The sequence below is a fragment of the Hemiscyllium ocellatum genome, chromosome 5 (genome assembly GCF_020745735.1).
Source record: "Hemiscyllium ocellatum isolate sHemOce1 chromosome 5, sHemOce1.pat.X.cur, whole genome shotgun sequence".
Classification (NCBI taxonomy): Eukaryota; Metazoa; Chordata; class Chondrichthyes; order Orectolobiformes; family Hemiscylliidae; genus Hemiscyllium; species Hemiscyllium ocellatum.
The window spans coordinates 44,256,161-44,282,990 of record NC_083405.1 but is presented as its reverse complement, the minus strand read 5'-3'; the positions used below and the strand labels follow the sequence as shown (position 1 = coordinate 44,282,990).

Below are 26,830 nucleotides of genomic sequence, written 5' to 3'. Positions count from 1 at the left end.
CTTTTTATTAATCTAAGAAGTAACCTGTGCATTATTAATAGGAGACTATTGTAGGATAATACATGAGTGTGTTACTTGAATTTGTTTTATGTATGTTGTGTGCAGTGAATATGAAAGGTAGTCCTGGAGCACCCTACTGTAAATTGTACAAATAGATCACAATGCCACTGAAGAGAAATGGCAACTTAAATTCCCTCTTGATAATACCTCTCCATCCTTCCCTTTATTTGAAATGCTATTTGGAATTATATTGCTTAAGAAATTGTCAATAGGCTGGGCAGAAGGGAAGGGAAAATCAGAGAGCTGGTTTACAGGACTTCAGATGACTTTAGATGTGGAGCTGTCCTGCTTTAAGTAAACAGTTGAATGCATAGGCAAGGAATAAAACTGCAGATTCGTAGAAATATGGATTGTTAAGTATACATACAAAAGAGATCAGTATCACTAAATGTGGGGAATGAGTTATGTGCATAGTTTGCCATTTCCTTAGACAGCTCCAGTGAGTTTAAACGTGACAATTGTGGTTGCCTCAGTTGTGACCCTGCCGCTTCAGGAAGAGCATCCTTCAGTTGTAGAGACTGACCCAAAACAGGACGGATGTACAAAATATGAACAGAAGGAGATCATTCTGCACCTTGAACCTACTCTACCATCAATAAGATAATGGCTGATCTGCCTGTGTTTTGAATTCCACATTCCCAGCTACTGTCCAGGACCTTTGGCCCCCTTCTTGATGAGATTCTACCCATCTTTGCCTTAAAAATAGTTAATGCCCCCACTTTTACTTGGGCAAGGGAATACATGGTGAATAATAGGACCCTGAGAAACACTAAGGATCAGAAGGACCTTAGTGTGCTATTCTGGCAGTCCCTTAAGGGAGCAGGAGAGGTGGATAAAGTGGTTGAGAAGGCAGAAAGATACTTGCCTTTATTAGCCGAGACATAGTGTTTAAGAGCAGGGAGATGATGATGGAAATGCATCAAATGTTGTTTAGGCTAGGGCTAGAGTACTGGGTGCAGTTCTGGGATCCACATTATAGGAGGGATGTGATAGCACTGAAGAGTGTACAGAGGAGATTTACCAGGATGTTGCCTGTGCTGGAGGGTTTTAATTATGAAGAGTATTTGGACAGACTAGGATTGTTTTCTTGGAGCAGGGGAGATCGAGAGGGGTAAGATTGAGATGGATAAAATTATGAAGGGTGAGAGCAGGATAAATTCTTTCTCCACGTTGAAGGCATCAGTGACCTGGGGCATTGATATAAGACTATAGACTATAAGATATAGGAGCAGAATGAGGCCATTGAGTCTGCATAACCATAGGCTCTTATTTAGCAGCCTCCTGTGTGAAACCTTATCCAAGGCCTTCTGGAAATCAATGAAGATCACCTCCACTGGCTCTCCTTTATCTCGTTTGCTTGTTACCTACTCAAAGCATTCCAACAGTTTTGTCAAGGATGACCTTCCTTTAGCAAAACCATGCTGACTCAGCCCTCTTTTACCATGCACTTCAAAATACTTCACAGTCCTATTGTTTTTTTATTTGTCCTGTGCTGATTTGAAAAGGGTTTCTAATCCTCTGGTTTCCCACTAATCCCCACCACATTGTATGCTTTTCCTTTCGCTATTATCATGTTCCTGACTTTCCTTGTCACCCATGGTTGCCATGTATTCCCAATGAAGGGCGTATGCCCGAAACGTCGATTCTCCTGTTCCTTTGATGCTGCCTGACCTGCTGCGCTTTTCCAGCAACACATTTTTAAGCTCTGTTTTTGACCGGTGCAGACTTGATGGTTCAAATTGGCTTCTGTGGCAGAGAGTTTCCAAGTCACATAGCCTTCTGAGAGAAACAAAATTCCCTCATGTCTGTCCTGAAAAGTTGACCCCCGATTTTAAACCATGGCCTCCTAGCTCTGGTCTCCTCCTCAAGAGGAAACGTCCTTTCCAAGGCCATCTTTTCAAGTCTGTTCAAGATCTCGAACACTTCAATCAAGTCATCTATTACTTATTTAAACTCCAGAGGAAAGAAGACCAGACTGTCCAATCTCCTTAAAGGACAATTCATTAGTTCCAGTTATTAATCTGGTAATCCTTTTCTGAACTGCTCTATTGCATTTATCTCCTTCCTTAAGTAAAGAGCCCAAAACTGGAAATGGTACGCCAATGACCAATAACTGAATCATTATATCCTTTCTTTTATGTTTAATTCTTCTTGCAATAAAATATAGTATTAAGTGGTGTTCCAGCAATCAAAAGTTTTGATATTCATACACCAGAGCATTTAATTCCCCCCCTCCATCTTAAAATTCTGCAATCATTCTCCATTTATGTAATACTCTGCTTTTTCATTTTTCCTGCCAAAGAGAACAACTTCATATTTTCACAGATTATCCTCCATCTTGCTGGTTTTTCACTGCTCATTCAATTGATCTATAGCATTCTTTAACTTCCTCATATCCTCTTCACAAGATGCTTTAGTACCAATCTTGGTGTCATCACTGAAAATAGAACATATAATAGTACAGCACTGTACAGGCCCTTTGGCCCTCAATGTTGTGCAGGCCCTCTATCGACTCTAAGATCAGACTAACCTACATACCATTCATTGCACTATCTTCCATGTGCCTATCCAAGACTCACTTAAATGTCCCTAATGTATCTACTACCACTGCTGGCAGTGCATTCTACACACCCACCACTCTCTGAGTAAAGAACCTAACTCTGACATCTCCCCTAAACCCTTGTCCAATCAGCTTAAAATTATGTCCCCTCATGATAGACATTTCCATCTTGGAAAAAGGTTTCTGGCTACCCACTCTATCTATGCCTCTCAACATCTTGTACACCTCTATCAAATCACCTCTCATCCTTCTTCGCTCCAATGAGAAAAACCCTAGCTCCTTCAACCTTTCTTTATAAGACATATCCTCTAGTCTAGGCAGCATCCTGGTAAATCTCCTTTCCACTCTTTCTAAAGCTTCCACATTTTTCCTATAATGACCCAACCAGATCTGAACACAATATTCCAAGTGTGGCCGAACAAATACTCTATAGAACTGCAGCATAGCTGCAAATGTGTTGCTGGTCAAAGCACAGCAGGCCAGGCAGCATCTCAGGAATAGAGAATTCGACGTTTCGAGCATAAGCCCTTCATCAGGAATAAGAGAGAGAGCCAAGCAGGCTAAGATAAAAGGTAGGGAGGAGGGACGATGGAGGTGGGATAGGTGGAAGGAGGTCAAGGTGAGGGTGATAGGCCAGAGTGGGGTGGGGGCGGAGAGGTCAGGAAGAGGATTGCAGGTTAGGAGGGTGGTGCTGAGTTGAGGGAACCGACTGAGACAAGGTGGGGGGAGGGGAAATGAGGAAACTGGAGAAATCTGAAGAACTGCAGCATAACCTTGCAGCTCTTAAACTCAATCTTCCTGCTAATGAAAGCCAACACACCATAAGCCTTCTTAACAACCCTATCAACTTGCTTGGCAACTTTGAAGGACCTATGGACATGGATCCCAAGACCCCTCTGTGCCTCTGCATTGCCAATAATCCTACCTTTCAAATTTGACCTTCCAAAGTGGGACTCCATTCATTGCAAGCTGCCAGCATCCTCATAAAATAAACTCTAAACAATGAGCTTTCACTTTTGTTAATAACCTTTGATGTGACACCTCATCAAATGCCTTCTTCAAATCCACGTTCAGTAAGTCTGCACCCTCCCTTTTATCCAAAGTGCATGTGATTCCTTCAACAAACTCCCATAAATTGGCTAAACAAAATTTCCCTTTGACAAAACCATGCTGATTTATCCCAATTGAGTTTTTCTAAATGGACAGCTATAACGTCTTCAATGTTCTATTCTAACAACTTCCTTTTGATAGACATCAAGCTGACTGGTCTACATTTCCCTGCCACTTTCTCTTCTTGATTACAGGAGCTATATTTGTTACTTTCTAGTCTGATGGAACCTTTCCTGAATCAATGAACTTCTGGAAAGTTAACATCCAATGCAAGTATGAACTCACTAATAATTTAGTTAAGGCCCTAGGATGAAGCCTACCTAACCTCATAGACTTGTCACCTCACAGCTCAATATGTCTTTTTGTATACTTTGTCCTTATATTGTCTTTACTGTTAGGGGACCTGTAGACTTCACACTAGTAACATCTCTCCTCTGCTATTCGTCGTCTTCATCCAAACCAATTCTTATTTTCTTATCTGCTGATCTGTTGTACCTCACTATTGCAAAAATGCCCATTCTTGATCAACAATGTTACCCCTCCTTCTTTACTTTGTTTTTTATTTTTCTTGAGGGTCCCATATCCTAAAAATTTAGAACTTAATTCTTTCCATCTTGAACATGCTATGTTTGATTCCTTGCCTCCACTATTTAGGTTAAGACCCTTTCTTCTTCCACAGCTATCCATTTCACAAGAACACTGACCTCAGCATGATTCAGTTGTAAACTGAATGGTATTGCCCCTACCTTCCCCAGTCAAGGTGCCAATGCACCATGAACTAGAACTGAGTTCTCCCACGCCATCTGTAAGCCATGTATCCAACTTCCTCATTTTAGTTTATACCCTATATCAATTTGTTTCCAACTCAGATAATAAACTATAAATTATAACCTTTGGAATTCTGCTTTTCAATTTAGTTCCTAGCTCCTCCTACCCTCTTTGCAGAACCTTTTTTCCCAAATCCACTCATTTTTTGGTATCTATGTCAATCACCATTCAAACAGTATTTCATTGTACAATTGCATAAGTTGAACATAGCTTTCTGAAGCAAAAATAATTTTTAAAATGTTTGTTAGAAATGTTTGAAGATTAATCCAAAAACCCAAGGATCTGGATTCAAACCTTGTCATGGCAGATGGTAGAAATTGAACTCAATAAATATCTAAAACAAAAGGTTTGATGATAAGCATGAACACCATTGTTAATTGTCGGAAAAGAATGCCTGGTTCATTAATTTCCTTCAGGGAAGGACATCTGTCATCCTTACTTGGTCTGGACTCTATGCAACTACAGACCCACGGTAATGTGGTAGAGCTCTTAACTCCACTCCAAAATGGCCTTGCAAGCCCTCATTTGTATCAATCGCTCTGAAGTCTCAAAAAGGAAAGACAACCTGGCATCACCCTAGGCACAGAACTGGCAATGAGGAAACAGCCCTGTTGGCCCTGTAAAGTTCACCTTGTTAACATCCGGGAGATAATGAGAAAACTGATGGAGTTTTCTCACAGACTAGTCAAGCCACTGCTTGACATAGTTATATTCACGGTATCATACCTTATAGACAATTTCCCATAAACCAATATTTGCAGGAAGAGCAGAGGTGGCAACACAGCAAGGAGGGATTTTCCCTGGCAGTCCTCAACATTGACTCTGGACACCAGGAATTCTCAAGGCATCAGGTTAAACAGTGGCAAACCTCCTGTTGATTGTTGTTATCCCTCGGCCGATGAATCAGAGCTCCTCCGTGTTGAGCAACTTTTGGAGGGAACACTGAGAATGAGAATGTATTCTGGAGGGGGGATTTCAATGTATACCACTGAAGGGGGCTCAGCAAACCATTACTGATTGTGAAGAGATGTAGACAGACTAATTGAGTGAGCAACTAAATGACTGATGGAATATAATATGGGTAACTGGGAGACTGTTTACTTTACTTGCAAGAATAGAAAAGAAATATAGTTTGCAAAAATGCAAAGTTTGTAAACATTTATGTTCAGAGGTAGATGTGTTTCTCATATAAGGAACCCCAAAATTATTATGCAGCCACAGCAAGCAATTTGGAAAACAATTGGCATGTTGACCTTTATAACAAAGGGATTGTAGTACAGCATAAGGAAGACTTGTTCAAATGCAATGAGGCTTTGATGAGACTATATTTGGAATATTGTGTACAACCTTGGTCTCCATAATTAAGGAAGGTGGTACAGAGAAGGTCTCTGGGATCAGAGGGTTATTCTATGTTGAAACACTGAGTAATTTGGGTATAAATTGTCTGGAATTTGGAAGAATGAGAGGAAACTTCTCATTAAATGAGAGATGCCACTCCCCTAGCCAAGCTGTTCCAGTTACAACATTGATATCTACCCAACAATGTGGAAAATTGGGTGAAAGTGAGAACTGCAGATGGTGGAGATCAGAATCGAGAGTGTGGTGCTGGGAAAGCACAGCAGGTCAGGCAACATCTGAAGAGTAGGAGAATCAATGTTTCGGGCTTAAGCCCTTCATCAGGAATAAGGCTTGTGGGCTGGAATGCTGAGAGATAAATGGAAGGGGGGTAGGTTTGGGGGAAAGGTAGCTGGGAATGTGATAAGTAGATGAAGGTGAAGGAGAAGGTGGTAGGTCGGGGACGAGGGTGGAAAAAATAGATGGGAAATTGATGGACATGTCAAGAGGGTGGTGCTGAGTTGAAGGCTTGTGACTAGGATAATGTGGGGGGAGGGGAAATGAGGAAACTGATGAAATCCACATTGATTCTGTGTGGTTGCAGGGTCCCAAGGTGGAATATGAGGCATTTTTCCTCCAGGCATCAGGTGGTAAGGGTTTGGTGATGGAGGAGGCACAAGGCTGCTGTCTGTGGGACAGTAGGGGCGGAAGTGATGTTGTAATTTGCCACAGCGGATGTCGACGCAGCAGCCACGTGGCAAAATTGTCCAAGTATGACCTTTACATTAAAAAAAGGAGAAATCCAACCCAGCCAATGACTGCCCCGTCAATGTATTCTCAATCATCAGTAAAGTGACTCAAATTGCAATCAACAGTGCAATCAAGCAGCACCTGCTCAGCAATAACCTGCTGAGTGATGCCAAGTTTGGTGCTCTGCCAGGGTCAGTCAGCTTGAGGCCTGTTATAGCCTTGTTTCAGACATGAACAAAAGAGCTTAATTCCAGAGGTGAGGTGAGAGTGACAACAATTGACATCAAGGTCTGCATTCAACCGAGTGTGGCATCATGGAGCCCTAGCAAATCTGGAATCAATGTGTAACAGGCAGCAAACTCTCCAGTGGTTGGAGTCATACCTGACACATCAGAAGATGGTCGTGATTGTTGGAGGTCAGTCATCTTAGCTCCAGGACATCTCTGCAGGAGTTCCACAGGGTAGTGTCCACGGCCCAACCACTTCAGCTGCTTCATCAATGACCTTCCCTCCACCATAAGGTCAGAAGTGGAGATGTTCGTCAAGATTGCATAATGTCCAGCACCATTTGCAACTTCTCAGATACTGAATCAGTCCATGTGCAAACACAAAAAGATCTGGACAACATCCAGGCTTGGGCTGACAGGTTGCAAGTAACATTCACGCCACACAAATGCCAGGTTATAACTATCACAAATAAGAGACACTCTAATCACCGCCCTTGGCATTCAGTAGTGTTACCAAAACTGAATTCCCTACTATTGATGTCCTGGGGGTTGGCATCGACCAGAAACACAAACGGACTCATGACATAAACTCAGTGGCTACAAGAGCAAGTCAAAAGCTAGGAATATTGCAGCGAGTAACTCACCTCCTCCTGACTCCTCAAAGCCTGTCCACCATCTACAATGCCCAAATCAGGAGTGTGAAACAAAATTGCTCACTTGCCTGGTTAGGTGCTGCTCAAATAACACTCAAGAAACTTTACACCACTCAGGACAGAGCAGCCTGTTTTTGATTGGCATTACATCCACAAACAACCATTCCCTCTACCACTCACACTCAATAGCAGCACTGAGTAATATCAACAAAATCAACTCCAGAAATTCACCAAAGATCCTAAAACAGTACCTTCCAAACCCAGGACAACTGCCATCCCGAAGGACAAGGGCAGCAGGTATATGGGAACACCATCACCTTCATGATCCCCTCCAAATCACTCAGCATTCTGATTTGGAAATATATCACCATTCATTCACTGTCACTGAGTCCTGGAACTCCCTGCCTATTGGAATTGTGAGTGAACCCACAGCAGATGGATTGCAGCAGTTTAAGAAGGCTGCTCACCACCACCTTCTCAAGGGAAACTAGAGACAGGGCAATAAATGCTGGCCAGCCAATGATGCCCACATCCCACAAAATTAATTTAAAAATGATCTACTCCTGTCTCTTGTATTCTCTCTTGGAGTCCCTTGTGCCTGTAAAAGTTATTAAGATAGATAATGTCATTCTGGTATGTGGCCTCCTCTATATTGGGGAGACAGGCCGCCTACTTGCGGAACGTTTCAGAGAACACCTCTGGGACACCCAGACCAACCAACCCAACTACCCCGTGGCTCAACACTTTAACTCCCCCTCCCACTCCACCAAGGACATGCAGGTCCTTGGACTCCTCCATTGCCAGACCATAACAACACGACGGTTGGAGGAAGAGCACCTCATCTTCCGCCTGGGAACCCTCCAACCACAAGGGATGAACACAGATTTCTCCAGTTTCCTCATTTCCCCTCCCCCCACCTTGTCTCAGTCAAATCCCTCGAACTCAGCACTGCCTTCCTAACCTGCAATCTTCTTCCTGACCTCTCCACCTCCATCCCACTCCGGCCTATCACCCTCACCTTGACCTCCTTCCACCTATCGCATCTCCATCGCTCCTCCCACAAGTCCCTCCTCCCTACCTTTTATCTTAGCCTGCTGGACACACTTTCCTCATTCCTGAAGAAGGGCTTATGCCCGAAACGTCGAATCTCCTGTTCCTTGGATGCTGCCTGACCTGCTGCGCTTTTCCAGCAACACATTTTCAACTCTGGTGTCAGTCCAGCATAGTTTTCTTTTGTATTATTTCATGGGATGTGGGTGCCATTCGGAAAGGCCAGTATTCTTCACCCATCCTTGATGTCCTGGAATTGAATAGTTTGCTGACCAGTTTAGAGAGCAGGTGAGGGTCAACCACGCTGCTAATGGCCTGAAGTCACATGTAAATCAGAACAGGTGTGGAGGGCAGATTTCCTTCTCTAAAGTAATACATGATGGGCTCTGAATTACTAATCTATCAGTATTACCACGAGACCCCTGTCTCTAATAGGAACCTAATAAACTGAGAGAGCAGCACAGTGAGATCCTATTTCCATGTACCCCTCAAAAGAGAAATTACCATTAAAGCACCCAGAAAGTCATTCTTGGATAACATTGCTTCAAGATCAGCAAAGGGTGTTTGGTCAGTTAATCTATCACTCAGCACAACTAGCTATAAAATAGATGAATATTGTGCTGTTACAATAATTGGATTGAAACATTAAAATGAAAGCCACAAAATCAATCACACTTTTAAGTCAACATATGATTGTTGTGCTTCATTTATATGTTACTCTAAGCAACTCCATTTTTTGTTACTTCTGTACGTAGTACTATGAAGGGTATTTCAAAGTTAAAAATTTCAAACTGCTGCCAATAGATGAGACTTGCTCATAAACCTAGGCAGATCCAATCATAGCTAAGGAATTGAACTCTTAATTAATAATGCTTGGCGAACACAAACTACCTGTTGCCTATAACTTTCTCATCCCTCTATATGTGTGGTTCTCTACCTATCTGAAACAAGCACCAGACCTATGTTTTTCATACAAATTGAGGTTCCAGTGTCGATGCTGTTGCAAAGTGCATATGCTCTACATCAGTGCACTGTATTTTAATCAGGAAACAGATAAACATTTTCTTTAAAACCTGACTTCACAAAAGTGCTGCATTGCCAGCTCATGCCAGCTTGGCATTTTGATTCCTTACCTCTTCCCTCTGTGTACCAACATCTGGGCTAGCTCTTGTGTTTTTTTTGAGATTTGTTACTGGGAGCTAATTTTGAAATAAATATGCCGTGTATCTAATTTTCCAGGACACATCAGTACTATTCAGTCAGCTGTGCATGAACAAAAGGCTTTTTTAGCTTCAACTTTCTGGTCAGTTGGGTTTCTTGAAATAACTTTCAAAAACAGAGCTATTTCAACCTTTATTGAGATGAAATTTCTATTGAGTGTTTTGTTTACATAGGCCATGTAACTGCATATGTCGAGAGTGTGGTGCTGGAAAAGCACAGCAGGTCAGGCAGCATCAGAGGAGCAGGAGAGTCGACGTTTTGGACCTAAGCCCTTCATCAGATTCCTGATGCCCAAAACATCGACACTCCTGCTTCTTGGATGCTGCCTGGCCTGACCTGACCTGCTGTGCTTTTGCAGCACCACACTCTCGACTCTGATCTCCAGCGCCTGCAGTCTCACTTTCTCCTCCTCTTATCAACATATCTCTGATAGCATGAGAAAAATTGGCAGCGCTCTAATTATACACCTATATTAGCTATGGACTTCGGAAAATGTATTCAGCTGATAGAGGACACAAGTGGGCCAAAGAGAGAACAGGTGCATAAAACAATTACTTTCCTGTACTCAAATTATTCTGAATGTTGAGCACAACTAATGAATAGGCTTGTGTTTTGTTGACATAAAAGATCCATACTTATAATTTACATTCGTGGGCAGGAAAAGTTAAACTTCTAAAATCTAATGGGTTAAAAAGAAACAGAATTAGGAATAGAGAGAAAGGAAAACAGTTCCTTTGGATATTCAAATTTGATTATTTAATGCTTTAATTTTGGACGCCATCAAAGACATAATATGAAGGCATGAAGAGAGCAGAGATGAAATATAAGTGGACTATGGAATGATGTTTGAGAAACAGTGTTGAGGAAGACCGTATTAGGAGAGAGACTTCCAAGAGCATGAGGTGTTGAGTAATTTGAGTGGTTCAAGAGAGGAAGTTGAATAAAGGAAGGAGAAAAACGCAAGAGGCTGAGGATTGGAGAGGGAAGCTGATGGAGTTAAATGTGAGAGTTAGGAAATGTGGGTTGAGTGGGAGAGAGGAAATAAATGGGTGGGCTTGAGACTTGAAGACGAAGGAGTTGAAAGAGGGAAATGCTGAAGAAAAAAAATGAAAACAGGTTTGAAAGTGAAAGAGATTGAAATAAAACAGAAGAGGCTAAGAGAGTGAGATAGAGAGAGGCAGAGAGATGCCAATAGCTGGTGTACTGCAAGGGTCGGTGTTGGGTCCACTGCTCTTTGTCATTTTTATAAATGACCTGGATGAGGGCGTAGAAGGGTGGGTTAGTAAATTTGCAGACGACACTAAGGTCGGTGGAGTTGTGGATAGTGACAAAGGATGTTGTAGGTTACAGAGAGACATAGATAAGCTGCAGAGGTGGGCTGAGCGGTGGCAAATGGAGTTCAACGCGGACAAGTGTGAAGTGATTCACTTTGGTTGGAGTTACCGGAATGCAAAGTACTGGGCTAATGGTAAGATTCTTGGTAGTGTAGATGAGCAGAGAGATCTCAGTGTCCAGCTACACTGATCCTTGAAAGTTGCCACCCAGGTTGACAGGGTTGTTAAGAAGGCATACAGTGTTTTAGCTTTTATAAATAGAGGGATCAAGTTCCGGAACCATGAGGTTATGCTACAGCTGTACAAAACTCTGGTGCGTCCGCACTTGGAGTATTGTGTACAGTTCTGGTCACCGCATTATAAGAAGGATATGGAAGGTTTGGAAAGGGTGAAGAGGAGATTTACTAGGATGTTGCCTGGTATGGAGGGAAGGTCTTATGAGGAAAGGCTGAGGAATTTGAGGCTGTTTTTGTTGGAGAGGTGAAGGTTGAGAGGTGACTTAGTAGAGACATATAAGATAATCAGATGATTAGATAGGGTGGACAGGAGAGCCTTTTTCCAAGTATGGGGATGGCGAGCATGAGGGGGCATAGGTTTAAATTGAGCGGTGATAGATATAGGACAGATGTCAAGGTAGTTTCTTTACTCAGAGAGTAGTAAGGGTATGGAATGCTTTGCCTGCAACAGTAGTAGATTTGCCAACTTTAAGGACATTTAAGTCGTCATTGGACAAGCATATGATGAACATATGGAATAGTGTAGGTTAGACGGGCTTCAGACTGATATGACAGGTCGGTGCAACATCGAGGGCTGAAGGGCCTGTACTGCGCTGTAATGTTCTATTTCTAGCTAAATCTTACATTTTTGGCAATTTGCATAGAGTTGTTTGGAGGGTTTTTCGCCACCGGATCTGGTGAGATTTCTTGCTGTATCTTACAGAATTTGACTCATTAACTACTATCCTGCCCTTATGGCATCCCTTCTGTCTGATTCTAGCCCTGTAAAACCACACCCCATTGTGAAACAACTCACCATTTCCAGGATATCCCAGAATTGACAGGCATCTTGTTGTGTTAAGTCTCACAAAAATGTATGTCAGTATATCTTTAGAAAACTTACTTTTAATATCACACAGGCATGTGACCTGAGATTATAAAGGTCTCAGATACCATCTTAGTATGGAATGCTTGAAACATGACATGCTATTGAAACTAGGCTGATCTTTGTAATAGCTTCGCAGTGAATAGCTATGAAAACTCATTGCTATTCATTGAACAGCTTAATGTTAGCTGAGACAATGATCTGCCTGTGAATGAAATATGTGCAGATAATAAGAAGTTGTCATAACTGTCTGTTTAATTCTTCAATACAATATCTAGTTTCTTATGGTATAAGGGATAGCACAAACATTACTGCATCAGGTAACATATCCTGCTGGAAGCAAAACCCACGTCTTCCCTGGCTATGATTAGCAGTCCAACCCAGCAGTGTAACATTGAAGAGCTGCTGGAAGAAGATGATGTTGTCAACTTTGTGAAAGGCTGTAGAAATTTGACAAAAATGAAGATGGAAAGCTTACTTTGTCACACTCACATCCGGGCCATTTCAGTGCTGTGGTGGCCAGTACCAGGAATGGAGGAATTTCAACATGCAGTTCAGGAAATCTAGGCACAAATTTGGCAGGAAACAATACATTCAAAGTATTGCAAATGAAACAGAGGTTGGAGATAATGATGTTGTAGTTTGCATGGACCTTGAGCTCTACAAGAAATCCCTGGGTTAAAAATGGTTTCACTTCCTGAGTCCTTTTATAAGTTTACTTGTATGAAGTTGGAACACAATACAGTGCAATATAAACTAATCGTTCATAAGTATATCCAAACATTCGCAAGTTGGATCTTTTAAATTAACATAAAATAGGAGCTCATATGAGTATTCATATATTGGATTTATGTAAATTGGTGACCACCTGTAATGGTTAATGTTTGAGTATCGAGTGATGCTTGCAGGCATAAGAGAGGAAGACCTGAGCAAAGAAAACCAGTAAGAATATCAGCTTGATATTCTTCACCAGGAATGGAAGGTAGGTGTTAAACGGAATTAAGATTGAAGAAGCAGAACGTGGTTCACATGAACAAGCTGACCTAAGAGATAGTGAGGTAGGAGAGAAAACGTAAAAATAAAATGTGTTCAGAGCTAAATCCATGGTGGTGAGGGTTGAGGTGAAGATTTGTGTGAAGTTTGGCCTAAAGGGCAAGTGAAATCCCTTCAATACACACCGACAGCACGTGGTAAGAGTGGAAGTGATTCCTGATCAACTGTGTGATGGAAAGAAAATCGGGTCTCTGTCATCAGTGTCCATAACTCCAGGCTACGAGTAAAAGTGAACGTTGCCACAGCAACCTGGACTTCTTGGGGAGGATGTGGGAGTAGTTGTCTGAAAGACGAGTGTCAGCATACAAAGGAGGAACCAGAGAAAGCCATTCAACCTCTCAAACCTGCTCCACTATCCACTAAGAACATGGTTGATCTCATTGTAACCTCAAATACACAATCCAGCCTATCCCTGATAGCCTTTCAACCCCTTGCTGAGGAAGAATTCACCTGCTAATGTCTGCCTTAAAAAAATAAATCACTAATCCCTGTTTTGATCAGTTGACTCTGATTTTTCAACCATTCTGGATTTTCCTGTAAGAGAAAACATTTTCCTCACATCCACTCTGTCAAGCCCCCTCAGGATTTTATAATTTTCAGTCAAGGAATCTTTTACTCTTCTAAACTCCAGAGAAGACAAGCCCGGCCTGTCCAACCTTTCCTCGTTAGACAACGCTCTCATTCCAGGCAGTCATCCAGTAAACTGTCTCTAAACTGATTGGATCAGATTGGTGTCAACAGCATGAGATTCAATTCCCATTCTGACTGTGATAGTTAGAGAAGCTGTCTCCTTGCATTACCCAAAGTTGAGGTAGTAGCACTGCGGGTCAGACCTGCCTTTAAGCAGAGAACTGAAGAACAAATACAAAATATTTTATTACAAAATTATTAATACAGAAATGGAGAAGGTCTTAGTTTGGCTTCTACATCAGTATTTCATAACAATGTAAATGTTATCAAAATTATTGCAATGAACGAAAACCAAGGAAGATTGTAGAAATTGCAGAGATGTTATTATTGCCTTTTAAGTGAAAATTCCTTAGATAATTGCCGGTAAAGTTAATTACTTCTCCAGGATTCCACTATTTCTAATGAAGTTCTCATACACTTCCACCTCTTGTTGCACTTTTGGTGAACATTCAGCGAGATTATGTCATGGAAAAATGTCGTGAAAAAAAAGGTAACAAAGTTCTTCAGCAAGAAAGTAATGAGTGTTTTGTTAAAATAAATATGTTACAATTAAATGTGCAATGTTAATTTGCTTTACATTTGTCATTGAATTATGTCTTCAAATTTTGTGTATTTTCAATAAAATAGTGTTAGATTTATTTCGATAAGAGTTTTCTTGTTGCACATACCTTAATATTGTAACTAACAAATTGGGTGGAATTTAATTTAGCTGATCAGGTTCTCATTAGTTTCCCAATTAAGGCCATCAATTGCCAAAAGAGTAGAAAGTCCATCTCTAAGTCTTTCCACTAAGAACTTAGTGAAGCAGAGGTAGGAAGATAGCATGATCTCCACCTGCCACCTTTCTGCCCAGTTTCATGCTCCCTTCATTCAAATTTACCTAGACAGAGAGCATTCAATTCTACCCTTCATGACTCTTTGGTTGATTCAATCAACAAATGGACTGAGCACTCTATATTGTGTTTACCGGTATCAGCTAGGCCAACAGTGTTGAATATTATAGTTTGTCAGGATTACAAAATATAGTCAGCCAGGTTTCTCACAGTTGTGTGATATTCAGTGATTCTTAATGAAAAGACAATAAAAACACAGAAATTCATTCTTACCCTCATCATAGTTTCCAACAGACAATATGTAGGCTACCATATAGAAAATGGATACTGGAGTGCTGCGTATCGGATGCTAATAGCTATGAGGTCATACCTAGGTTTGAGTTACTCTGCTCAACAAGGACGAACCAAAATAGTGAAACAAACCACCTAAAATTAGCTTTATGGTTATGTCTTTATGGAATTCTATCTAGCATAGTTGGTAATTCTTCTCAGTTGTTTGTAGCTCCATGTCCAGAATAAAAGTGGAAGGGTACAACCTGTCCTTTCATAGCCTCGGAGGAACTGGCCTGTTATTTCGCAGGTTACATATAACAGTTAAAAATACACCACAGTGCCCATCTTGTAACTTAGTAAAAATGGACCATAGGATAGAGCATTGGTGCCAAATAGTCTCAGTGACTGAAATGAATGTTTTTCTTGTCAAACTCCGTGAATGCTTTCATGGAATGGAAATCTGCCAGACATAAAATATTTAAGGAACGGATACCAAATGTATTAAAAAACACAGCCTGGAATTTAACCCCCTTCATATCTAACTAAAACAGGGCTGTGGAAAAGATAAAACTGCACTGCCTTTAAAATTCACTCACAAGATGTGGGTGTCACTAGCTGGCACCCAACACTTACGGTCAATCCCTAGTTGCCCTTGAGAAGGTGGAATGAGCTGTCTTCTTGAACCATTGCAGTCCATTTGGTGGAAATGTGGGATCCGAGCTGTACCTGTGTTCTCTGCCATGCTAAGCAGCATATGTGAGATCCCTTCAGACAGGAGAAAGCTTTACTGTCTTCTAAAACTTGGTGTCCAGTGACATATTTCAGATCCCATATAACCATGTGCTTGGCACTTGGGGACAGCTGGCCAGAAACATCGTGCACCATAAACTGGGCCCTGTGAGACAGGAGTCATCCATTCAGCCTCACAAGAAAACATAGGACTTCCCTTTCCCTCAGCTTATTTTCTCCTTGCAGAAAGCTAACATGATTGCTGATCCTGAAACATCCCCATATCCCTCCCTCAATGCTGAGCATGTATGAAATGAGCTGCCAGAGGAAGTGGTAGAGGCTGGTATGATTACAACATTTAAAAGACATTTGGATGGGTTTATGAATAGGAAGGGAATTGAGCGATGTGGGCCAAATACTGGCAAATGGGACTAAATTTGTAGAGGAGATCTGGTCAGCATGGGTGAGCTGGATCGAAGGGTCTGTTTCTCAGCTGTATATCTCAATGACTCTGTAACTGTTACACTGATCCCGAGCAACCACTCGTTATGTTTGTCTCATTCCTGCATGCTAACTTCACATCATTGACCATGGATTTGGGTCAGAGAGTTTAATGAAATGCTGGAATTAACATAACTTACACACATCTGCTGTCACCATGGTCAATGGAAACATTGAATTAAAAGATGAGTTATTGCTACTGCAGCTTGGAAAGGTAAATTGTCTGAAGTACAGGTAATAAATTGCAAATACAATATGTTAAATATTTGTATATAGTTCAATGTTCTCATTGCAGTAAGGCATAATTTAATTATATACTTGAACATATTATCATCTTTTACTTTCCAGATTAGGAGCTTTAACTAGAGGCTCAGTTATTTTTAACCACCTGTCGCTTGAAAACACTATAATTTTGTTTCATGTCTGTAAACTACAGATGGTACATTTTCTTCTTTACTAACTACACTCATTCTTAGACTTTAGGATGTGCACAGTACAATATTTATTGCAGTGCAGAAAGCTTTCTATTCTCAGTTCAGCTATTTGTGGATTTGTTATATTCAGCTTATGGTATTTACATGATGAGGTTAGACTGCTAGGCATTATCAGGATATCTGAAGTCATTCTTAAAATATCCCAAGTCTCAATAAATATTAGTACGATTATAATTTAGTTGCACATTCTGTCATCTTTGTGGTAACTTCAAGTGGACTGCAAGTTTTAAAAAAATACACGTAGCCTCACTCTCTGAGTCTAAAAATTGTGATCTTTTATTTCTCAAGCTTGGTCTCAGAACTTTGTATGTATTTAGTTGTTTCTTTATAGTACATCCTAAAAATTACAGGGTCAATAATTAGTCACTGTACTTACAATTGAAGAAAGTAGATTAATCATTATAATACATTTCACTTCCTCCTGCTTTGAAAGAAAAATTCCCCTTTTCATGCCGATTAGCTCTTTTTGGACACAAAGTGACTCAGACTGTAATTTATGCAGTTCATAGCCATAATTTCACACATATGCAAATTGCTTACAGTAGATCGATTTAGTATTGTGACCTGTAGCCTAGCAACTGATACGTGGCCCATTTAAAATTATATTAATTGTACATTTTCTCTAAACACTACAACTATATCTCAGCTTATGTTCATGATTGGTTGACTTTAGCAATACATTATTGATTTCTTTATGGACTCATCTCATTACGTGTTCAAATCTCTGGACATACTTTTTGGTGTGAGCTAAGTTCCTTGTTGGTTTTGTGGCTTTTGTTTCCTGAGTATTAAAGTGGTGAGTATAGCTCCAATTCTCTGTGAACGTTGTGATGATTGTGTGTTCAGTTCTCAGGTATTCTAATGCAATCAGAAATCAACTCACTGGTTTTCTCCTGATTATAACTATCTGGTTCCTTGGTTATCTCATGATTGTTGATTTGCTTGTGGATATATCAGCATTGCTTTAATATATCTAATAGTCATAAGCACCTGGTAGGTCAGTGCTAGGCACAGGTTACATCCCCTGATCAATACTGTTGAACTTGTGTTTCTGTTTATTAGAATGTATACTCTAGCGACTCTATGGAAAGAGCATACCTGATTCTCTGGCAGACTTGGCATAAGTAGATGTTTGATTCCCCTGTTGTCTTGTGGTGGACATGTGTTTGCCAGTTGGTATTCTGCAAAGGGCAGCCATTTATTATTCATTCCAATCAATTCAATAATTCATCCCAATTCCAGCCCCATAAATATTTGACATGGATTCTAACACATACAAGGTTGGTACAAACTTTCATTTTGTTTAATTGAATTGAATTTATTGTCATATGTACCGAGGCATAGTGAAAAGCTTTGTCTTGCAAGCAGTACAGGCAGATCACATAGTTAAGTAGCATAGATAAGTAAATAATAGGTAAACAGCAGCAAAAACAAAATCACAGGTACAGGCGAATGTTAAGAATTTGCAAGTCCAATCAATTTTCTAACAACAGTACGGTAAAAACTGTTGCGAAACCGGCTGGTGCGTATATTCAGGCTTCTGTACCTTCTCCCCAATAGTAGAAAAGCATTGGTGGGGTGGGGTGGATCTTTCCTTGACAGCGATCCTGTTAGATGGATTCTATAGATGGGAGGTTAGCCTTTGTGATTGTCCGGGCTAAGTTCGTCACTCTCTGTAACCGTCTCTGATCTGGAATGGTACAGTTGCCATACCAGATAGTGATACATCCAGACAGAATGCCCTCGATGGTGCACCTATGAAATTTGGCAAGGGTATTCACCGTCATGCCATATTTTCTCAACTTCTGGATTAGTGGTACTGGAAGAGCACAGCAGTTCAGGCAGCATCCAAAGTGCAGCGAAATCGACATTTCGGGCAAAAGCCCTTCATCAGGAATTCAACTGCTTGAGGAAAAAGAGATGTCGTTGTGCCTTTGTAACCAGTGCATCCACAGGTAGAGTCCAAGAAAGTTTGTTGTGGATGACCACTCCCAGGAGCTTGACACTCTCCACTCATTCCACCTCTGTGTTGTTAATGTGTAAGGGGGCATGAGTAACATCCCACTGAAAGTTCCTTGGTTTTGCTGGCATTGAGAGCTAGGTTGTTCTCAGTGCATTATTTTTACAGGTCTTCCACCTCATGTCTGTAGTCTGTTTCATCACCATCTGAGATTCAAGTCATCCCAAATTACACTCAAATCTTCCATTATTTTCTGTAATAAGTACCAGACACTTTGTTTGTTCCATTTTGGATAAATTTAATCAGTACAGTTGCTTCCCAAAGCCCTTAGAATGTTTAATTAGAGTTAAAATAATTAAAGAATCTTAATGACCTTCAATCATAAACATTCTTAGACAATTTAAATCAAATACTTTTTAAATATTCCCAGCTTAGAAGTAGGAAGTGAACTTCATCATGTTGCATGTTGGTAGGCCAGGACCCCGTTATACTCTTGCCTCCTCTTGAATTAAGTTCAGAGTGTGAAACTTCAAGCTCCACCGTCCTGCCATGTTGTCTGTTGAGGTCCTTAACTGGTCAATTAACGAAGCCCTTCAAGTGTTTGCCTGCCTGGGTTGCAATTAGTTTGGTTCCATGTGGGTCAAGAAAGAATCCACCAATCTGACTAGAAGGTCAGTATGGGTTAGAATGGTACTGGTAAAGCACAGCAGGTCAGGCAGCATCTGAGGAGCTGGAAAATCGACATTTTGGGCAAAAGCCCTTCGGATGCTGCCTGACTTGCTGTGCTTTTCCAGCACCACTCTAATCTTGACTCTAATCTCCAGCTTCTGCAGTACCCACTTCCACCTAGAAGGTCAGGATGAGCAGCCTATCAATTGGAATGGGGGAAGGGTCATTTGATTTGCATATGACTGATCAACTAGAGCTAGGGCAAGGCAGTGTAAACTGGAGCTAACCTCTGCCCTTGTTTCTGATTCTTACCCTGTGAGATCCCCTCCCCTGCCCCCTTTCTGATGACGTATCTGCTATTCTGGGAAATTGGAGATATTCCATAGGTACCAGCCATGGCCTTCACTATGTCACTGCCAAGTTCTTGAGCTTTTAGCCTCTGGCAGCAGTTTGCAGTCAGGATTTCCTAATCCCAGGTCCTGATTCTGGATAAAAATCCTGCCAGCAACTAACCACCTGCTTGACTTCTGGAATGATTTGGAGATGCTGGTATTGGACTGGGGTATATAAAGTTAAAAATACCACAACACCAGGTTATAGTCCAACAGGTTTAATTGGAAGCACACTAGCTTTCAGACTGACACTCCTTCATCAGGTGACTTCTGGAAGGTCCGGTAGGATTTACATCTTCATCGGCAGTGCATTTCCCTTCTCTGGTCTCTCCCAGATTTTGTGTTTTCATGTGGGAATCTATATACATAATAAGACAGTCCCTAATTCAGTGAGTAAAAGTTTCATACACTTCAGGGGATTTGAAATAAACTGATCCACATCAGTCCTCATTCCTCTATTATTACATCTAATATGTGACATTCAAATTGATGTGAAGTAAAGAGAATGCAAGACAGGCAATATGCTCACATTTTGGTATCCTTATTAATTTCTCTCTTCTAATAATGCTTCTGTTGGGTTGCACCTTCAAGGCAACAGGCGATTATCCATGACCTTATCAAAGTGACCAGTCTTCTCACACAATGTGTGTTACTCGACTGTTTTACTGTGAGACACCACAACAAGTCTTGACTATTCTGGTTTGACACTTTATGACAGTGGCTCACACCACGTTGTATATCATTTACAGGAAGTTTATCCCAGTTAATCTCAGGTCCATGTGATCAACACATGCATCAGCTTCTGGATTGATTTCAACATGGGTCAGATATTATCTGAAAGAATAAAAACAAGAAATGCTGCAAACACACAACAGATCAGATGACACCTGTGGAGAGAAACAGATACACTTGATCAGGATTATTTTTAGCCACCTAAAACAATGTTGAGCATGGCTTCTTTTTACCATCCAACACAATATTGATTGGGATATTTTAATCGTCTAAAATAATGCCGATCAGGCCATTTTGTTTTATCATCTAAAACAATGTTTGGGGAATTTTATCCATCTAAAACAAGGCATTTTTTTAAACTGCAGAGCAGATCTGAAGTAAACCAGCCTGCTAACACTTTGACTTGGTCTCCGAAATAGTAATACATTCATAAGTCAAAGCCAGAAGTCACACAACATCAGGTTATAGTCCAACAGGTTTGTTTAAAATCATAAGCTTTCAGAGCGCTGCTCTTTCGTCAGATGAAGTGATCTGTTGGACTCTGACTTGGTGTCCTGTGACTTCTGACTTTGTCCATTCTAGTTCAACACTGACATCGCCACATCATTCATAAGTCAGATTAAGTTTCTTGAGGTATACTTGTTGACTAATGAAGTGATACCTTTTCAATGGATGCTACGTCAATTACCATGAACTATTACCAATGCATAGCACCAAATGATCCCGCAGTACATTTCAGAGTTTCACAGTTCAATTGCTCTTATATTTGTGTTGTTATTTTGTCTAATTACCTTAAAACTGAACTTAACGGTCACCAATTTGTTCTTTAGTGAAATGAATGGGATCTGTGTGGTTTCCAAAACACATCAAAGCGCTACAGATTAGATCATATCACGGGTAAAAATGTTTTTATGTAGAGCAGATGGTGTTGCCAAGAAATGATGTGCTGGACACAGGGCCTGAAAGTGCCTTCCACACCATAGCTTTATTCTGCATCCTCTGAAGCTAGTTTCTGCTCCTAGTCTTCATTAAATTCTCTCAGGAGTGTCTACTCATCCTCCTTAAGGTGGACCTACTGATCAGAGAGTAACATGTCTCAGAGGCAGCTACAGTAGCCTGTTGTCTAACTTCCACCACCCAGCCCACAGTCGGTTTCTTCTCTTCTTCCATTCAACAGTGAAATTCCCTGGGAAGTCAATTATGTCCTGTTTGTGATGAGAGATGAGGGAAGGTGATGGGGTGGCTTGTAGGTAGAATTACATCACAGTGAATGGCAGAAACATGGAGTAGATTTCTTCTACATATTCTATAAACAGGTAAGTATAGCTAGGAATCTAAAATAACACCCATATTTAAAGGAAATAAAGTTAAAGCAGAAAGTATTCAGTGTGAAAAATCCTTGAGCCAAATGGAAGAGTTTGGTAATGGATGATTCAACTTCCATTCAAACACAAGGGGACGGAACATCTCTGTTGGGAGTACAGAGAAAGTAAAAATGGCAATATGAAGGTGAGTAGGGTCAGGAGACTAGAAACTAGAGGACATCAAAGTCATCACTGATGTGAGGTAGAAAGGACTTGACAGAAGAATGAAAAACATTGAGCCAGGTATGGGCAGCATGGTGGCTTAGTGGTTAGCACTGCTACCTTACAGCACCAGGCATCTGGGTTTGATCCCAGCCTTGGGTGACTGTCTATGTGGTGTTTGCACATTCTCCTCATGTCAGCGTGGGTTTCCTTCAGGTGCTCTGGTTTTCTCCTGCAGGTCAGATGAATTGGCCATGTTTAATTGTCCATAGTGTTCAGGGATGTGTAAGTTAGGTGCATTAGTCAGGGGCAAATGTAGGGGAATGGGTCTGGCTGGGGTTATTCTTCAGAGGGTTGGTATGGAAATGTTGGGCCAAATGACCTGTTTCCATGCTGTAGGGATTCTATGATAGGATGAAATCAGGGCAGGAGCAGGCTAGAACAATGGATTTTACAAGAGGTGGGTATACTGCTGAGGTTCCAGCACACTACAGAGAAGCAAAGTCAAGACCTGATTTGATTGTCTTCTCCTCTATCTGATTGATAATCATCCAGAGAGGAATAAGTTGATTAAGGATAATCAACATAGTTTTGTGAAGGGTAGATCGTGCCTCACAAACTTTATAGAGTTCTTTGAGATGGTGACCAAACAGGTGAATGAGGGTAAAGTGGTTGATGTGGTGTATATGGATTTCAGTAAGGCATTTGATGATGTTTCCCACTGTAGACTATTGCACAAAATTGGGAAGCATGGGATTCAGGGTGATCTAGCGGTTTGGATCAGAAGTTGGCTAGCTGAAAGAAGACAGAGGGTGGTGGTTGATGGGAAATGTTCATCCTAGAGTTCCGTTACTAGTAGTGTACTGCAAGGATCTGTTTTGGGTTCACTGCTGTTTGCCATTTTTATAAATGTCTTAGCTGAGGGCGTGGAAGAATAGGTTAGTAAATTTGCGGATGACACAAAGGTCGGTGGAGTTGTGAATAGTGCTGAAGGATGTTGCAGGTTACAGAGGGACATAAATAAGCCGCAGAGCTGAGCTAAGAGGTGAAAAATGGAGTTTAATGAGGAAAAGTGTGAGGTGATTCACTTTAGTGGAAGTAACAAGAATAAAAGGTATTGGGCTAATGGTAAGATTCTTGGTAGTGTAGATGAGCAGAGAGATCTCAGTGCCCAAATGTTCACCTTACCTCTCCCTAGGACCATATCCAAAGAGGTATTCTGGCTACTCATAAAAAAATTCACAGTTCGTCCTGTTCTTAGCAGGGTGTCTTTGCACCACTTTGCCACCCAAGTTGATAGGCTTGTTAAGAAGGCAAACAGTGTATTAGCTTTTATTGGTAGAGAGATAGAGTTTCGGAGCCATGAGGTCATGCTGCAGCTGTACAAAACTCTGAAAGATAATGAGAGGGTTAGATAGGGTGGACAGTGAGATCCATTTTCCGCAGATGGTGATGGCTAGCATGAGGGGTCATAGCTTTAAACTGAGGGGTGATATATATATCAGAGGTAGTTTCTTTACTCAGAATAATAGGGGTGTGGAACACCCTGCCTGCAACAGTAGTAGACTCACCAATGTTAAGGGCATTTAAATGGTCATTGGATAGGGCATTGGTCATTGGACAAGAATGGAAGCGTGTAGGACAGATAAATAGGCTTCAATTTGGTTCCACAGATCAGCACAACATTGAGGGCTGAAGGGCCTGTACTGCGCTGTAATGTTCTATGTACCTTCTCAGTGCAACCTTAATACAGTATTGGGGGTTGCAGAGGCTACAAGAGGTCCCAGGATGAGGGAGAAATGGCCACTGCAAGGAGGTAACTCTGAGCTATTCAATGGGAAAGGATCAGGAAGCCCAGAGAGAGGGGCAGAAAGTGTGGGTTTGGTTTGTGCATCAGGTGGAGGAGGACAAAGTGTGCAACATCTTGTAGGGGGATGTATCAGATGGACACAGGGCACCCATTGAGTGACGGGCTCCCTTCCTGCCCTTTCAGATAAGTTGTTTAAACAAAGCAATATTACCCTCTCCTGCCTAACATTGCCAGGTGTTTTATGGCAATGGAGGCAGATTGAGGACCCTAACTAGGCAATATTTGGCCCTCAAAAGGCCTAAGAATGCCCAGACGGGTTGGTAGGTGCCATAACCAACAGTTGTATTATGGGGACCAGGTCAGGGATGAACAGGAAGGGAAGATTAGCCACCTATCATATTTTAGATTTTTTTTAGCTGGAAATGACTAAGTGTTGCCACAAAATCTAAACCAATATTCCCCAAAAGATTAGATTCATAGTGAAGGCATTGCCCAGGGAGAAGAGACGAGACTGCAGCCCTTGAAGTGGAGATGAGTAAAACTAAGCCTTGTTGGAAGTGTATCTGTCTTAATACTTTAAGTTTCACTTGCAAAGAAACCCTGACATTTTATTCATTTTCTTCTCCTATTTGCATAACGTAATCTGTCTTCCCACTGTTCTAATTGGGTAGCTTCTCTTTGTATTCGTTTTCATTTTGCCATGGAATATTTTTTTCTCAGCTTTCATCTGGTTGATTTATTTTAGCAAGAAATTGTCCTCATAAATTAAAAACAGATAAATTGTTTCAGGGTGTATTTAATCTCACAATTTACGTCAGTGCACAAAATGCAGCTGTTTGTTGTTAGCTGAAGCAATACTTTGCAAAATGCCTAAGGTAACCATGACTATAGCGTACAACCATCAGTGTCATGTTCTGCATCATTGAAAATTACATTAAGTGTTGGCTTTCTGTTTTCTGGGTGACAAAGACTGATAGCAATGTTATTACACGGACTTTACTCATCAGTTGCTTCACAAAGTGGTTCAGATTTATTATTTTTACTGAAAAATGAAGCAATTCTGTTATTTTGACAAAGATTCAACAGCAGTTATTTTGAAAAGATAAATTTATCTTTTGGTGTTTGTCAATTAAGGTTGAGTTTTCTTTCCATTTTCACTTCCAAAATTTCTGCATTTTTTGACAGAATAGTCAATCCCAGACCTGAAGAAAATGAGATTTTGAGGTTTGATATGGCTGAAAAGAAAGTTATCATATCTACAGACTTTAAATTATTCCATTTGCATCAGCTTTTTTATTTAATGTTCTTATTAAGCTATTGTAACAATTAAGTGACATTGTACAACAACATTATGCTTAGCACAGCTGTGAATGTGAATTTTGGCAAGAAACATTTTGGCAAGGGCAGCATGGTAGCACAGTGGTTAGCACTGCACCCCCACAGCACCACGGACCTGGGTTCAATTCCAGCCTTGGGTGACTGTCTGTGTGAGTTTGCACATTCTCCCTCTGTCTGCAATGGGTTTGATCCAATTTCCTCCCATAGACCAATGACGTACAGGTTAGGTGAACTGGCCATGCTACATTGCCCATCGTGTTCAGGGATGTATAGATTAGGTGCATTAGTCAAGGTTAAATAAAGGATAGGGGGAATGGGTCTAAGTGTGTTACTCTTCGGAAGGTCAGTGTGGACTTGATGGGCCAAAGGGCCTGTCTCCACACTAGAGGGCTTGTATAAAACTTAAACTCAAGCCTTTCATTAATTTTTTTAAAATTATCCTTATTTTTACTTCTGTCACTGAGAATGGGAAAAAGGTAATGTTTTTGCCTCTATTAATCTGTTTTGTCATAACAATAGGGTATAGAAACTTGCTCGTGAGACTGGTGATGTGAGGTGGGAAATTCCATGGATCACGATGTTGGCTGCGGGACTGTCTTCCCCAGTTAGTTCAATCTTCATTCTGGAATGGCAGGGTGTATTGTGGGGGAAGGAAACAGTTGGACGCCTGCATCCCCAGAAATGGAGATGGTTACAGTGAATGACTCATGCCCTGTAGCCACCTCTGATATTTCTAACACCCTCCAAGCCCCAACCTTAATCTCTGTACCCACCACTCATGGATCTTTATAGATTTGGAAATTGGCTTTCACATTCATTTCAATTCATGCCTCACCATCCAACACTCTTAGCCTTATCAACCTACCCAGTGTCCACTATGGGCACACCTCAAAACCTAAAATCAGGATTTTTAAAATAAAGTTCAAAGTATTTATTGCAGAATTTACTCTGTCAACAATACATCTCATTCATAAAATCCTATTTACTACATTTCCATTCCTTCAATGACATAAAGGCTTCTAAGGGAAAAAAGTCATTTGCATAATTCCATATAGAAAAAGTATTGGAATTCATAGTCCTACTTTAAGAGACTGTTTAGCCACCTGTCACTGTCAATCAACCTGTGAAATGGCAGGCAGCCGACTGTGTTATTTGATGGTTATGAAATTAGCAGAGTAGCAGAAATGTAGTATTGGAAGCCTTCAGGCTTATTTTGTCTAAAATAGCCAGCAGTGTATTTATTTTAACATGCCAGATATTTTCTATTCAATTATTTAAAGGGCAGGACTTTTAAATTCTTGAAATGTTGACTGCTTTCTTTGGCAGTTACTTTTTACAGTTCCTCTTGACACTGTTAACAGGTGTTGTTGACAGTTGATTTTCATTGCCAAAGTCTGTTGATTTTTCAGATGATCTCGATTGTTAATAGGTTTGTGTATTTTTCAAGCTCTCTCATCTTCTTGACAATTCCAAAGGCCACCTTATCGTCCTCAAAGGGTACCTAAACTCCCCAAATGTTCACCTTACCTCTCCCTAGGACCACATCCAAAGAGGTATTCTGGCTATTCATAGAAAAATTCACAGTTCATCCTGTTCTTAGC

General features: G+C 40.9%; 1 protein-coding gene across 14 annotated transcripts in view; it reads left to right on the top strand.

Annotated features, from left to right (window-relative positions):
- Positions 1-26,830, top strand: part of LOC132815678 (histone deacetylase 9-like) — a 766,519-nt gene that overhangs the window by 291,969 nt on the left and 447,720 nt on the right. The window lies entirely within an intron of this gene.